Here is a 16,774-nt window from a genome sequence, read left to right on the forward strand (position 1 = left end):
TGGAATTGTGTCATCTAAAACTAAAAAAGAAATTCACATTCAAAAATTCCTTTTTTCCTACATGAACTAGAATAAATATTTTAAATGTTCAGTAAAGAAGTAGGTTTTAAAATTTCTAAACTGTTTGCTAAAATTAGTCATACTTTCCAGTTTTAAATGAGGTCTGAGTTCATGTTATTTTGCCATTACGTTTGAAAATATTTTTCTTAGAGTCCATCCTATTTTTCCTACAAGGAAGCACTCTCCTATTTTTCTCCCTGTTTTGCTGGAATCATTTTAAACCCCACCCCTTTAGGAAATCTCTACCCAACTTAATTAATTCCCTTTTTTACTTTTCTAATTTCTCTAGCACTTTGCTTGAACTATACTATCAAATTATTAGAAACTATTTTTTAGTATCCTGAATAGAGAAGTAAAACATTGAAATAACTTCACCTAATTAAAATCGCTTCTTAAAGGAAGATCTTTAGGATCAAGTGGGCTAGAAGGGGACTTTGTGGGCTAAGATGTGTATTGTTAGCCTTTTGAGGACTTACTTAGTGTTCAGACTTCTTAAAATGCTGTCTATCCAGGAGATGGTCTTTAAACCAGAAAAAGATAAAAAGGTACATTGAAAGGGGGGAGGCCAATGAGAAATTACTTAATGGGTACAATGTATATTATTTGGGTGATGGAAACCCTAAAACCCAGATTTCACCACTAAGCAATGTATGCATGTAACAATTGTACTTATACCCCTTAAATTTATACAAAATTTATAAAAGTCAAGGTAAATAGTTGTAGAGAGAAAAAAATTTAATAACTGGAGAACAAACCATTCTCCAGAGTGTTTTATTTAGATTATATAAAAGCATACAATATTTTTTATTTTCATTTTTCAGTACTTCAAGAAAAGGCTATAAACTATGTTATGGAATTGGGCAATAGGGAGAGGACACTACTTGAGGCAGATAAAATGATTGCAGAGAGGTCTGTTTGAAGTTTTGTGTTTTTTTCTTCATGTATTTCATGCAATTATAGAATAGTCTTACAATATAATCTGTGATTCCAGTGATGACAGTTTTGTAATGAATTATAATAAATGATATATTGAATTGTAATGAAACACTTAAAACAAGATTATGGCATTATTTAGATTACATATAATCTTAGCTACAATATTTTTGTGTTTATGACTCACAATCTTGAATTACTACAGATTACTATTTTTGATTTAAGGAAAAAGAGCAGAGATATAATTATTCTGAAGGAGATAGTATTCTCTAATAGAACCATAAAGATCTATTGTGTTATTAGGGTAGTCCCTGGGTTATTGTAAAGAGATTCCAAAGTATACTGAGTTAATAAGTTCTGATGTAGCACTTTAGGATGACTTTAATTAACAATATTATATAGTTTCAAATAGCTAGAAGGCAGCTATTGAATGTTCCAAACACAAAGAAATGATAAATGTTTAACATGATAGATATGATAATTATATACTATATATATCACAACATCGCTATGTACCTCATAATTATGTATAATTATGGTGAATTTTAAAAATTTAAACATTTAAATTTTTAAAAAATGGCATCTCAGGCTTTTTGAGCAACTCTTCTCCGCCAGGTCATTCAAGGGCTTAAGAGTCCTCCATTGTGTTGCTCCTGTCTATACCTGGGCCATTGACACCTTCATGTGCAGAAGTGCACACAAAAACGGACCTCCAAAAAAGGTATTTTTTAAAGCAAATAATGTAAGATGTGTAGGTATGACTTTTACTCATGTTCCATTGTCAAGGTCTTAGGCATATGGTACACCTTCAAGGGAAGATGTAAAACACTTAGCCTATAATTAGGTGATTATGGGAAAAGGTGGCAAAAGTTATGGAAACAACTAGCATTCTACTAAAAGAGAGATTGTTCATTTGCCTTCTCTCTTTATAAAAAGCTATTCAATGGGAGGCCAAGGCGGGCGGATAACAAGGTCGGGAGATCGAGACCATCCTGGCCAACACGGTGAAACCCCGTCTCTACTAAAAATACAAAAAAATTAGCCGAGCGTGGTGGCAGGCACCTGTAGTCCCAGCTACTCGGGAGGCTGAGGCAGGAGAATGGCATGAACCCGGGAGGTGGAGCTTTCAGTGAGCCGAGATCACGCCACTGCACTCCAGCCTGGGTGACAGAGTGAGACTCTGTCTCAAAAAAAAGAAAAAAACTATTCAAGTTACAGTGTTTGAATATTGAATTTGACATTTCAGCATGCTTTTTTCCTGGCATTCCATTTTTAATATAAATATTCAGGGAAACTTATTTGATATTTTTTAATTGCACATAATCCATTATAACTACAACAGATAACCAGAAAAGAAAATGGTTTCTTGGAATCTACAGCCTCTACTTAGCTTTGGAATCAAAAATGAGTTGTTTTATATCAATTGGGCAAAAATAAAGTTTTTATACAATGTGTTTTTAATTACTAATATTCTTTTAGCTTGAAGGTAACCTAAAAATCAATGTTAAGGGAGATCCTATAACATTGGGTTGGATTATAAAATAATAGTTTATAATAAGTTATAGAGTTATATTGGAGAAACTAACAGGTAAATTAAATTATTCTAGAGCATTCATATGTATATATTACATCACTGTAAAATCACAAAGTCCAGTATATAGCTGTAGTGTTGATTTCTCACTTTCAACATGTACATTGGTTTAATAGCAAACATTTTGGATGTTTAATCCAATAAAATCTGTAACCATAGAATCTCTACATGATCCCTGAAGGATAATGGTAGACAACAACAATGGATGGACTAAGTGTACTGTCCTCATTCATGAAATACAATATGATATAGTAAGATATAATAAGTAGTTGGAAATATTAAAAACTAAGTGATTAAACTTAAGTTTACAAGGAAGAAATGGCACTTAACCATGTCAGAATTATTCCCCCTCCTGTTACCTTCTCAGCTCCTTCAAGGATCCTCCCAGGCACCTAATCCCACCAGTTAAGCCTCATTCGGGATATTAATTCTTCCATTTTTTTTTTTTGTATTCCTCTCCCTCTGACTTTTAATATGAGTAAGTTCCCTATTTTCTTGAAGTGGGAGACTTTCACTGGATTTAAGCACCATTGTGTCAAGGACTTTGACTGCCTTGTTCACCACTATGTCCAAGCACTTGGAACCCAGTTGACTCAATAAATATTGAATTGATGAGGTAATTTTGTCAATCTTTCTCTTTTTAAATAAGCATCCTCAAGTGTATGTTCTATACCTTCTGCTTCCATTTGTTCACCCCCACCAATTCACTTTTGAAGGCCAATCTGATGTTCCTGCTCACCACTCAAAGGGAAATGTGTTCTTGGTCATCACCAGTCCTCATGAGTTACAGAAGTTTTTTCTCAGCTCTCATTTTTTTTTCAAACAATTTTGCTGCATTTGATACTGATTTTTCATTTTTTAGATTTTTTACCTCCATGCTTCAACTACCATTCCTAATAGGTCAATTTCTGATCTTTTGTTCTTTTCTGTACTGTAAATAAGTCTCTTTTATGCAGTTGTCTGTCAAATCTTAATTTCTTATTCTAGTACAAGTTCATAAAGAATTGTTCATTTATATATATTTATTTAAAATGCTCTTTGTCTCTACCATGCACATTTCTGCTTCATTAAGATTCAGATCAAACGATGAAAACATCAGTTTTCTCATGAAGCCCTTGCCTCACAGCTCTGTTCATTTTCAAATGTATTGCTCTTTTATCTTCAGCTCAAAACACATTCAGTTGTTTCATCTTTTTCCTACCATATTAACTATCTAAATATCAAATATATTATCCCACATGGTTGTAATTATCTATTTACAATCTACTTTCTTAATACTCACCTTCGTTGAGTAAAGCAAGAAGTGCCTTCCTGAATTCTGGTTCTTCAGAATCTGATTAGTTGTCTAGCACTGAGTAGGTACTCAATATTTATTGAACAGAATTTTGATTGGATGCTCAATTGTCACTTGTCACCTCAAATCCAACATGTATGCAAAATGGGAATTAATATTTATATCACACTATTTAATATCTCCCTATCTTTGTATCATTATCATCCTAGTGACCTAGAATCAAATAAATGGCATCATCTTCTATCCATTTCCTTTTGTTAATGTTTATCCTTTTCAAATGAAATAATGGCATTCACAGCACCCTGAATGGAATTGGAGATCATTATTCTAAGTGAAGTAACTCAGGAATGAAAAACCAAACACTGTATGTTCTCACTCATAAGTGGGAGTTGAGCCATGAGGAAGCAAAAGCATAGGAATGATACAATGGACTCTGTGGATTCAGCGGAAAGGGTGGGCGGGAGGGTAAGGGATAAAAGGCTACACATTGTGTACACAGTGTATACTGCTCAAGTGATTGATGCACCAAAATCTCAGAAATCACCACTAAAGAACTTGTCCGTGTAATAAAATACCACCTGTTTCCCAAAAGCCTATTGAAATAAAACAATTTAAATAAAAATATGTATCATTTTCTAGTCATTCACACAAGTTGCATCCTAGTTTCAGGATTTATCATCTCAAGCTTTGACTACTGAAAAGTATCTAAGGGTGTCTCTTCCCTCTAAACCTTCCTCTTCCAAAGTGGGCTACAAAATGTTGTTAGAGCAATTTTTCTAAATCACACCCGTAATCCTGTCACCACATGCTCAAAAAGTAAAATCCTGCTGCTTTCAAGATAAATATAATTTCCTTAGTATGGCATTTAACACACTCCATAACCTGACTTCAATGTTTGATTCCAAACTTATTCTCTTAGTACTCTGCAACATGAATACACCAATCCAAAAAGAGTGGTCTTCTCATTGCTTCTTAAAATTTATCCATGTATTCAAGGAATAGCTAGTGAAATTAATGTATACTAGACATTGTGCTGGTTTCTAGAGATACAAATTTCGTTTCCTGCCAAACTTAGCTTATAGTCAAGGGAGAATGGCAAGTGGCACGTGAAGACGATTTCCTAGAGCCCTGCTTGGTGATACACTTAAAAAAATGCATAGTTGCTTACTCAAGGTGAATTGCCTGGCAAAAAGTAAGCATTCAAATACATTTGCTGTATGGAAAGAGTTCACAGTGTAAAAGGGAAGGTAAGTATCAGTTATTATAAAGAATCAGAGGTTACTGACAGATGATTGGGAATGCTAATCTCTCACACCACGCAATAACTGTAGCTACAGTTCACTGTCAGCACATAAGAGGGACCAGTTAATATTTCCTCTTCAAAGAGGCAGAGTTAGCAAATGCTTCTTACATTCACTGGTGTCTGAGCTGGATATTAAGCATATGTAGAACTTCACAATGCCTATTGAGTAAGAAAAGACAGTGGGAACAGCAACAGAGATGATGTGGAGGTTTGAAATATCATATCATATCTGGAATGATCGACCTAACTTGAGAGCAGCCACAGATAAGGCTAGAATTTAGTTTGGAGCAAGATTTTCAGCATCTGGAGTGTCCTGATAAAAAGTTCAGATTTTACTGATTTGGTAATGGGAAATCTTCAAGGAGTTGAAGCAAAGGCTTGCATGATCACATCCTCTGCTTCCTTTCCTATCCAAATATTTTTATTCAAATTTTACTTTCTCTAGGATGTACCTGCCAAATACTACAGCCTTTTCCTTATCTGGAAATTCATAGCAGTTTTTGTCAGTAATGCTCTTCAGATATATAATTATAAAAGATTTACATAGATTTTAGAGATACATGTCTCATTTTTCTTAGTAAATTTTTAAGTTCGTAATTCTTGAAATGGTCACCGAATTAGCTTATCATCTATTTCTTCTTGAATAAGTTATTTAGTAAATTAGTGGATAAATGGAAATATTGGCTTTTTTTAACAATAAAATATAACATTTAGAATATGAATCTATTATGGATATGAATCACTTCCTCAGAAACATGGATGCTACCCAGCTTTCCTGCCAAACCTGGGCTTATGCACACACAGTCAATTCAACCCTGCCTTCTCTAGATTTCTCAAGTGGTAAGAAAGAGTGAGGCAGAACTACCTCCATGACTCAGCCCACTCCCTACATGTCCTAATACAATCCTAACCAGTCAGGTTTGAAAGCACTCACGTATATTCAGCCACCATCATTCCTACCTGTTTTCCTCTCCATCATATGGATGGCTAGAGTATTTCCTAGGGTAAGAGTAGGAATATGGAAACACTCAGTATTCTGTATAGAAAGAAAGATTTCTTGGCCTCCTTTAAAGTGTAAATGTATTCATTCTGATTCTCAATTTTGATTATCACAGCTTCCATTATCAGAATAATTTAGGAATTTGATGTTTCAGTAAGAATTGAGAAAGAGTCTTTGCAGATAGATGTGTTGACTAATGTAATGGCAGAAATGTTTACAGATCTGGTTGGATCGGGGCATTGTCAAGACCTGCTTGCCACAGCTGCGGCTTCCTGACAAGATTTTTCTTCCCAGCAGGCTTCCTGAAAGACCAGGCTAAACTCATAGCTACTTGCTACTTCTGCAGCTATAGCAAGAGATTTGGGCCAATGACACGCTATGTTGCAAGGCTTTCTAGATTGTTTGAACTATAATTTTTTCTCCCACCTTCTTTGCCTTACTCTGACCTGTGAATGTCTTTGTTCTTAATGACCTGTAAATGTCTTTGTTCTTAATATTTTTATCTCTCTCTTGCTCTCCTGTCTTCCTTGTTCACATCTATCTCCGAGTCCTGATTTTTACCAGTTAAAACCAACTTGATTCTGATCTCTAGTAACTGGAAGTTATTTAACTATGTGAAATTAGAAGCTTACATACTTATAGGCACCAGCCTGGTGATAGAAGAAGAAATGGGACTTTATCAGTCAGCTATTGCTGTCAAAATACAACAGACTGGGTGGCGTAAACCACAGAAACTTATTTAGTCACAGTTCTGGAGGGTAGGAAGTTCAAGAGTAAGGTTCTGGGCAATTCAGTTTCTGGTGATGGCTCTTTGTGGCTGGCAGACAGATGCTTTCTCTCTGTGTCCTCATGTGGTCTTTCCTCTGAATGTGCACTAAGAGAAACAGACCAAGCTCTCTGGTTTCTCTCCTTGTAAAGACGCTATTACTATTGGATCAGGGCCTCTTATGATTTCACTTAAGTTTAATTACTTCCTAAATACCATGTCTCCAAGTACAGTCATGCTGTAAGTTTTAACATATGAATTTTGAAGGGACCCAAACATTATCAGTAATAGGACATGAGTGAGAACAGCAGAAAGCTGGAGAGTGAATGATTCAATTTATTTCCACTTGATGGTTGCCATTTGGGAATATGAACCAAGTATATAAAATTAAAAAGGAGTTTTAAAAACTCTTTGCACCAACCAGAGCATATCTCTGGGCACGTTTGGATCATAGCATGTCTTTTTTATGTTTTGGTACTCTGAGTTAATCCCTAAGTAACATCAATTTCAAGTGCAGTGGTTCATTTCTAAATGCTAACCTTATTTTTGCCAATTCTCTTAACTTTATTGAGCTAGGCAATGGGGTTTCTATCTCACTGCTCAAATATTTTTACCTCCATATTATAATATTATTACATGTCCAAATCAATGATTACCTACACTAAATAGAACATAGCTTCTGAGCTCTTTTATGTGCACCATTTCATTTAATTCACATCAGCTTTAATAATAGGCAGTACAATGGCATTTTCTAGATGGGCAAGGACCTCTCCCAGAGTCACAGAGCTGGAAGTAGTAAAGCATCACATTGGAATCAGAGCTCTGAGTAAGCTCTTCTATTTCTGGTCCAATGAGTATACTATTATGCCAGTAGTTGTATCAGTTACTACTTTCTGTAACAATTTATCTTTTAGTTAAATCTTAGATATTTATAATGGAGCTCTGTCTTTTAATTCTCATATTTTAAAAAAATTTCTCAAAGGTTAACATCACTAATCATAAGCCTAAGATTCCTAATGATATTTGTCACTGACCCTGGAAATGAGATGTTTACAGATGGAGTTCTCTCATCTGACAAGATAAGTCAAAGACAAGACACATGAAAATTATGTCCCTTGCTTTTGTGCTATGAGAGCAATTTTTAGTGAGTCTTTCATTTATAATATACTGTATTAGGATGGTCTTTTAAAATTCCTAGCCAATGGTAGTAAAGCATTAGTGGAGCACCTATTCTGTGCAAGAAACATGATAGGTACTTTATGTAATTGTTTTATCTTCATAATAACTTGGTAATTTAGGTATTGTTATTTTACCTATAAAGAAATAAAGACTGAGATGTTAAAAGATATACAATTTGCCAACAAACATTGTTCAGTACGTAGAGTTAGCCACACTCGAGGTTAAGTGCACAGTTCTCCAGATTACCAAGTCTGTCCACAAATCTGACCCCATCTATAAGTTCATCAGTTTCCCAAAACCACCCTCAGTTTTGATCATTTGCTAGAAAGACTCACAGAAATCACTTAAACCAATTATACTTAGTCATGTTTATTGCAAGCAAAGGATACACATTAAGATGCATAGGGCAGAATCTGATACTGGCCTGGTTTTAAATGTGAAGCTTCTGTTGTCAAGGATATGTTATTCTCTTGGTATGGAGTACTGCTGACTCAGGAAGACTACCTGAGCTTTAGTATCTGGAGATTTATTGAGGTTTCATTACATAGGCATCATTGATTAAATCATTGTCCAGGTGGTTGAGCTCAGTCTCCAGCCTTCCTCCCCTCCGCACAGGTTGAGCTGACATTGGCTGGCTCGAAGCCCAACCTCTAATTACACAGTTTTTCTGATGTGGCCAGCCCTCATCCTGAGTCATCTCATTAGCATAAACTATTTAGGAAAACACCATGAGTCATCTCATTAGCATAGGCTATCAGATATGTCTCAGTGACCCACCATGAAAGACAATTTTATCACTTGGAAATGCCAAGGATTTAGAGGTTACCTCTCAGGAATTGGGCACAAAAGCCAGTCAAATTCTTTATTACACAGGTGTATTAGTCCATTTTCATACTGCTATGAGGAAATACCTAAGACTGGGTAATTTATAAAGAAAGAGGCTCAATGGACTCAGAATTCCACATGTATGGGGAGGCCTCACAATCATGGCGGAAGGTAAAGGAAGAGTAAAAGCATTTCTTACATGGTGGCAGGCAAGAAAACATGGGCAGGGGAACTTCCCTTTATAAAACCATCAGATCTCATGAGACTTATTCACTATCATGAGAACAGCATGGGAAAAACCCACCCCTATGATTCAATTACCTCCCATGACGTGGGGATTATGAGAGCTACAATTCAAGATGAGATTTGGGTGGGGACACAGCCATACCATATCAACAGGTAACAAACATCAGAATCAGAATTTGATCAAAGGACTGCAGAGATCCAAATATTATTATGTGCATTTTCTACTCATTTGCTTAGCACAGTGTCTAACAAATAATAGGTGTCCAATGAATCATAATTAATAAACCCAAACTTTTTTATTCTGCACAGATAGAGTAAAATTTCATGGTAATGGTTGATACATCTAATGACTGGGTAATTCTGTCATTTTATGAGTGAAGTAAGCTCTCAGAGTCATGTGCTAATTATAAAACCTTGTAAACCAGCTTTTATCCTGAAAACAGCTTGATATTGTTATGCAGAATTACCAGGAAGTAAAGGAGGAGTTGGAGATATAGAGGAAGAATAACCATTTTTTTCCTTCAACAATAGGATCTTAGTTGGAAACAAGCTCTGTCACAAAAGAAAGATTAACAAGAGAGAAAGAAACAGAAGTTTATTAACACATATTTTTCATATGTACCTGGGAGACATCCAGAGAATGAAAAGTTCTCAAAGAAGAAGCTTCAAATGTTAAGTTTACATAACAACTTCAACAAAGAATAGTAAATTTTTAGAGAAGTGAAGACAAAGGAAAAGGACTTTGGGTATCTAAGAGCAGCAATTTGGAGGAAGGCAAATAAAGGGCAGATAAAGTCGAGTTATAATAGTAAAGCCTGTTAATGCCAATTCTTCTGTCACCATGTCCAGACCAGTGAATGTATAAAACTGTCTGGTGACTGACCTTTGTTCTCCCTGGTGTGTATGGAAAAAAAAACAAAAAAACAAAACTTTTGTCTGTAAATCTGTGTTCTGCTTTCAGAGCTTCCCAGCATCTGCTCTTGCTTAATTATCTTCAGCTCAACAATCCTTCATATTGTGGGGTAGCATAGTCTGCCCACAGGGATATAATGCTTGTAACTTAGGTGATTACAGATGAGACTTAATATAAATTGGTTTGAAGCTATTCCTTCGTGTAAGAATATCATTTCTCAGGAGACATTATTTTTCTGAGAAATGTTTGAGTATAGTCAGATGAGATTTTCTTTTAAATACAATATAAGTACCACCATGTGTTTCAAAGGGTTTGTACAACAAAGTAAGATAAAAGCCACTTTAAAAATACATTATGAGGCTGGGCGCGGTTGCTGGTGCCTGTAATCCCAGCACTTTGGGAGGCCAAGGCAGGTAGATCACAAGATCAGGAGTTTGAGACCAGCCTGGCCAACATGGCGAAACCTCATCTTTACTAAAAATACAAAAATTAGCCAGGCATGGTAGAGCATGTCTGTAATCCCAGCCACTCGAGAGGCCGAGGTGGGAGAATTTCTCGCACCCAGAAGGCAGAGGTTGCAGTGAACTGAGATCATGCCACTGCATTCCGGCCTGGGCAAAAGAGCAAGGCTCTGTTATAGGAAAAAAAAAAAAAAAAAAAAAAATATATATATATATATATATATTCGTTTGTGTGTATGTGCACACACATTGTACAATGGGGAAATGTAGATGAGAAGATAATTTTAGGCCAGGGAAATCAGCATTTTTTTTAATTGTCAATTTTAAGTATACCTTAAAGATCTCTGTATTTTGCTTAAAATAAGGGTCTGATCAAAGTGAATTATAAATAATGTCTAAAGTTTAGTCAAAAGCAGATAGGAAGCATGTTTTTCTTTTATCCTTTTTCTGCTATGTCTACTGTTGCTTTACAATTTCTGAATATTATACCATCAAAATGAAATTAATGGAAACAGCCTACCCCATAATTCAAAATAGATGGCTTAAAGTAATCTCTGTGAAAGGTGAGAGAAGGGAGGTCATTTTAGTGTTATATATTCCTGGAAATTTTTTCCTACTACATAATCACTAATATGTACAGTTAAAGAGACAATTATCTCTTGGGTGTATTCCCATGCTTCTGAAAGCTACAGGTTTTTTCTTATTGAAATTATTTTATTTATGACTTTGTGTTTTAGAATATATCTAAATGTAAAGCTATACTACTGCTAGTTGTTGTGCCCTACAACAAAGAATTAAAGTTTGAAATATTATAGTTACTATGCCATATCCCTGATAAATTTTACATAATTGTACATTAAACCAATTGTGCCTTTACAAACACAAAATGTAGTAACAGTATATTATTAGATGGGAGTAAATTTATAATGCCAAAAATGTCTTAATCATCTAAAATCTCATGTAAAGGCAGAGTTCAAAAGACCATATTCCTATGTACAGCAATAGTAGCTTTGGGGCCCTGAAAATGTTAATTAATAAGACACATAATATGGCAAATTCTCATCATTTTAACCAAGATGAATCCATATTCCTTTAATGATCAGTTTATAAATCTGAGAACAGAGAGGCTTTGTACATACATATTTTGGTCAATCCAGAATCCAGTCTTCCAGCATTTTGTTGAAATGCAGGGGCCTTAAAAAGGGTGTGTAACTCTCTCAGGGGAGATTTAAGGAGGATAAAAGGGTGGGAGACAAAAAAGTAAAATTACTAAGGGCTTTCTGAGCTTAGACGGAGGTGAGAAACTGCTTCAGGCATTAAATTTAGTCATTCAGTAGGTCTTCCTCTTTCTTTCAGGTTAACTGTTATCGGAGCTTAATGTCCACATCTGTAAGCAGATGACCTCTGGGTGTGCTTCTCTGTGAATCTTCTAATGCCCTAGAAATACAAATCAGTTTAGTGCTGGCCTTCTAAAATGGCCTACTGGTTGGTGTCTTTCAACACACATACCTTACACTTTCCCACTGAAATGGCTTGATAACTAGGCTCGTTCAAAAATCTTTAGCGTCTTTTCATTCTATAAGAAATTGCTTTTAGAAAAGTCGATGTCTCTCAATTGGAATTTATTAATAATATGTTAAAAATACCTAGTCGTAAAATATAATTTTAATAATTCCAAAAATTATTAATTTATGCATCCTATGGTAATGATTCAGGTGACTGCTACCACAGTCATAATCAGGTACTTACAGCATTGTGCTAGACATTTCAGGGTACATAGAAAGATCTGTTCCCTGACTAGTAGAAGTTTGCTAGGTTTATTTTGCTAATATCTATTGGTCTTCACTCTAAATGCAAATATGTAAAGGTAAATTCTCACTAGGATTGATATGTAATTTAGTGTAGGCAAAAGCTTGGATAAATTTTGGAGAGAGGTGTGTTTTGGCAACTGGGAACATGGAACTGGTAGAATTGTTTAATAGTTTGCAATTAAGAGGCAGAACTATGGCCCAAACATGTTCATCGGAGTTCAGCTCATCTTTGTTTACTTTGATTTTCACAAAAGGTAAAAGATTTTTATCTCAATCTTATAAGTAGGTGTAGTGTCCATTACATTTATCAGAATCACTTGCAAATGAATGGAGCAATTTTGATTCTATACAGTTGAATGTATCAAAATGCATGCAGTGGAATGCTGCTATGACCAATGGCATAACATAAATATGTAGCAAAGAGAAAGGAAATAGCTTGATAGTTTTTACTGCAATATTGAAAGTTTATTTTATACAAAACATTCAATGCAGTGTAGGTTAGTATTGACAAAATCCATGCAAACAAAAACAAAAGCAATAAATCATGTTTAGATAATCATAAAATAGAATGACACTTTACAGTATGCTATTATTATTGCAGTTTTTAACTGTCATCTTACCAGTAGGAGTAATGAGAGTGATGAATATTGCTATTGAGACAAGATACAATTTTTGTTGTGTTAAATGCATATTCTACATGTTCACCAGACCATATTAAATCTGTTCCCTGGTGTTTCTGCTGTAGTGCTTTTTTTTCCCCCATTATTTTTCTGTTGCTAAGAAAACACATTCTGTAACTATGGTCTCTTTATGACCACTGGCTGTCAGTGCTGATTACAATTTAAATAGCACAGGCAAAGGAAATTTAAATTTGAATCAGCAAATAGCTGTCATCAACACATTACTAAAACAAAGTCATTTGGAGGACCCAATGAAGTATATTAGCATTCAGACTCAGCAGGCTAAAAATGAAAATAGGCTGAATTTAAAATAACATTGTTTTTTAGTAAATCATGATAAATGTACTTCTAAATAAGATAATTAGGCTGTGATCAATGAAAGAGAGTTATTCCTGGTGTGGAATACATTAAGGTGTGAAAACAGACTTAAATGGAAATATTCAAAAAATGTGAATTAATTCTTTTAAGTTTCATCAAACAAAGCTCAGCTCCCTTACCTGTTAAAAACCAAAACAAAAACAAAAACAACCAAAAAAGCCCAACTATTGATTTTGCCAACAATGAAGATGTTTTCAATCTATCAGTAAGAATGCCTTTTGCATAGTTTGTCTAGTGGGAGTGATGAATTTGTATTTCTCATCCCCAATCTTGACTGATTTCTTCATGCTCAGGAACATGGCTATGGACACTGTGTATGAACAATGAAGATCATTAATAGTTTTAAGTATACAGGGTGCATAAAAGTGGCATTAACACTTGTCAGGGAGGAGGGAAGAGATTCATCAAGAAGCAGCTATCTAACCTGTGTCTTCAAGATTGAGTAGGAGTTGTTCAGTAGCATATTAGAGAACCTAAGGTAGGAAAAGCATGTTATAGCAGTAGGAAATAATAAAGAGCATGGTATGTTTGGAGAAAGGTGACTGTAACTTATTGGGGGAACCGCCCCCAATATTTCAACGTAGGTTCTTTCTATTTTCCATAAGTGTCGGCCAGCTGAGAAATAAAGAGAGACAGTACAAAGAGAGGAATTTTACAGCTGGGTTGCCGGGAGTGACATCATATATTGGTAGGACCATGATGCCCACCTGAGTCTCAGACCAGCAAGTTTTTATTAAGGGTTTCAAAAGGGGAGAGGGTGTAAGAACAGGGAGTAGATACAAAGATCACATGCTTCAAAGGGCAAAAAACAGAACTACTAATAAGGGTCTAACAAAGATCACATGCTTCTGACGGAACAGGACAAAGGGAAAAAGCAGAACCACTGTTAGGGGTCCAACAAAGATCACAGGGCAAAGGGCAAAAACAGAACCACTATGTTCACCGGTGCAGGTATTGTCTTGATAAACATTTTAAACAACAGAAAACAGGGTTTGAGAGCAGAGAACTGGTCTGACCACAGATTTACCAGGGCGGAGTTTTCCCAACCCTAGTAAGCCTGAGGGTACTGAGGGAGACCAGGGCATATCTCAGTCCTTATCTCAACTGCACAAGACAGACATTCCCAGAGTGGCTGTTTATAGACCTCCCCCCAGGAATGCATTCCTTTCCCAGGGTATTAATGCTAATATTCCTTGCTAGGAAAAGAATTTAGTGATATCTTTCCTACTTGCACGTCCATTTATAGGCTCTCTGCAAGAAGAAAAATATGGCTCTTTTTGCCTGACCCCGCAGGCAGTCAGACCTTATGGTTGTCTTCCCTCATTCCATAAAAATCACTGTTATTCTGTTCTTTTTCAAGTGTACTGATTTCATATTGTTCAAACACACATATTTTACAATTTGTACAGTTAACACAATTATCACAGTGGTCCTGAGGTGACGTACATCCTCAGTTTACGAAGATAACAGGATTAAGAGATTAAAGACAAGCATAAAAAATTATAAAAGTATTATTTGGGAACTGATAAATGCCCATGAAATCTTCACAACTTATGTTCCTCTGCCATGGCTCCAGCCAGTCCCTCTGTTCGGGGTCCCTGACTTCCCGCAACAACAACTGAGGGTCTGTGGTGGTTATTCATAGTGTTTTGGGACTGGGAAGGTAAAACAGACCTATGGTTTATAATTGCTCATCTAGCAATGGGAAGGTAAGAAGATCTTTTGACCAAATCATATATACAAGTGGTTATATATATTTAAAATTTTTCTGTTATAACTTTAATGTTTTATTATAGTACATATATAAATAATTTCTAAGTGGCAATGCTTCTGTAGAGCTTGTAGCAATAAGCAAAAGCTCTTCTTTGTTCCGTTGCCCTCTAATCTTCCTCCCCTGCCCTCCTGTATTCCCTAGAGGTAATTGCATTTGACTCTTGTTTTTTCTCAAGTGTCCTGTAAATTCCTAACTTATGTGTTTATGTTAATTTTTTAAAAATTAGTTGTATATGTTAACTTTTGAATTTTACTACAAAAGATAGAAGTTTAGTATTCTTAGAACCATATCCTTCTTACACCTTCTGCCAATTACCATTTCCTATTTCTCAATATAGATATTTATAGTTGGTTATTGATTAAACATCTATATTATTGTTTACATTCACATGTAATGTCAATATAAATTATTATATAATTATGTAATAAGTATATAATATGTATAATTATATATTATTAACATTATTAAGCCTATATAAATATGATTAAAAGCTGAGCTATGTAATGATTATTTTTCTATTCTTGTACAAATTTTTATTTTTCCTTAATTTTATGGGACTCAATTTTGATTTTTTACTGGCTTGTTGTCTTTATATCTATCACTAAATCATCTCAAACACTCAAAAGTATAAATGATCTCCTTCCTGCCTTTTTTTCTTCTTTTTTTTGGTGAATCTCACATCTCTCCTGGAACCCTTTAACCTCTTGCCAATCTTGAATGTTCTTTTCTTAATGTCTTTGAGAAAATCATTTCTACTGTGAATTAGATACTGTGCCAAATTTTGCAAATAAAAAGATGAACAAGATAAATATGGACTCTGACTTCAGGGAGCTAATAGTCCAGTAAAGAAGAAAGTGTTAAGAATAAAAAACAATAAATAATAATTTAAAATGACAAAAGGTCATGTGCCATAAACAAAACACACAGGAACAGACCAAAAACAATAAGAGAGATGGGGAGTGAGGATTTATGTTATTTGAAGTGGCCCAGCAGGCTCTCTCTGAAGATTTTATCACCATTTATTTTTCACATATGAGAGAAATAAAGTTGTGATCACATGGGTTGTATGGTGAGAAATGAAACCAACATACTAGGACTGGGTATACTTTTCTGTTCCTGTGTTAAATAATACCAGGAACATATTTTCCTATCTCTATTTTAACAGCGTTTACACCAAGCAAAAATAACTTCAATGCCTACTCCAGGAGATACCTCCTCCTGGAAGAAAAGACTGTGAACTAGGCATTATCCTTATAAAGATGACAACTTTTTTTTTTTTTTTTTTTCCTGAGACAGGGGCTCACTCTGTTGCCAAGGCTGGAGGGCAGTAGTGCAGTCATGGTTCACTGCAGCCTCAACCTTCCAGACAGGTGCATGCCACCACGCCTAGTAATTTCTCTGTTTTTTTGTAGATAAAGGGTTTTACCACGTTGTCCAGGCTGGTCTCAAACTCCTGAGCTCAAGCAACTCACCACCTCAGCCTCCCAAAGTGCAGGGATTACAGGTGTGTATTAGTCCATTTTCATGCTGCTTATAAAGACATACCCAAGAGTGGGTAAT

The sequence above is a fragment of the Gorilla gorilla genome, chromosome 3 (assembly GCF_029281585.2).
Source record: "Gorilla gorilla gorilla isolate KB3781 chromosome 3, NHGRI_mGorGor1-v2.1_pri, whole genome shotgun sequence".
Taxonomy (NCBI): Eukaryota; Metazoa; Chordata; class Mammalia; order Primates; family Hominidae; genus Gorilla; species Gorilla gorilla.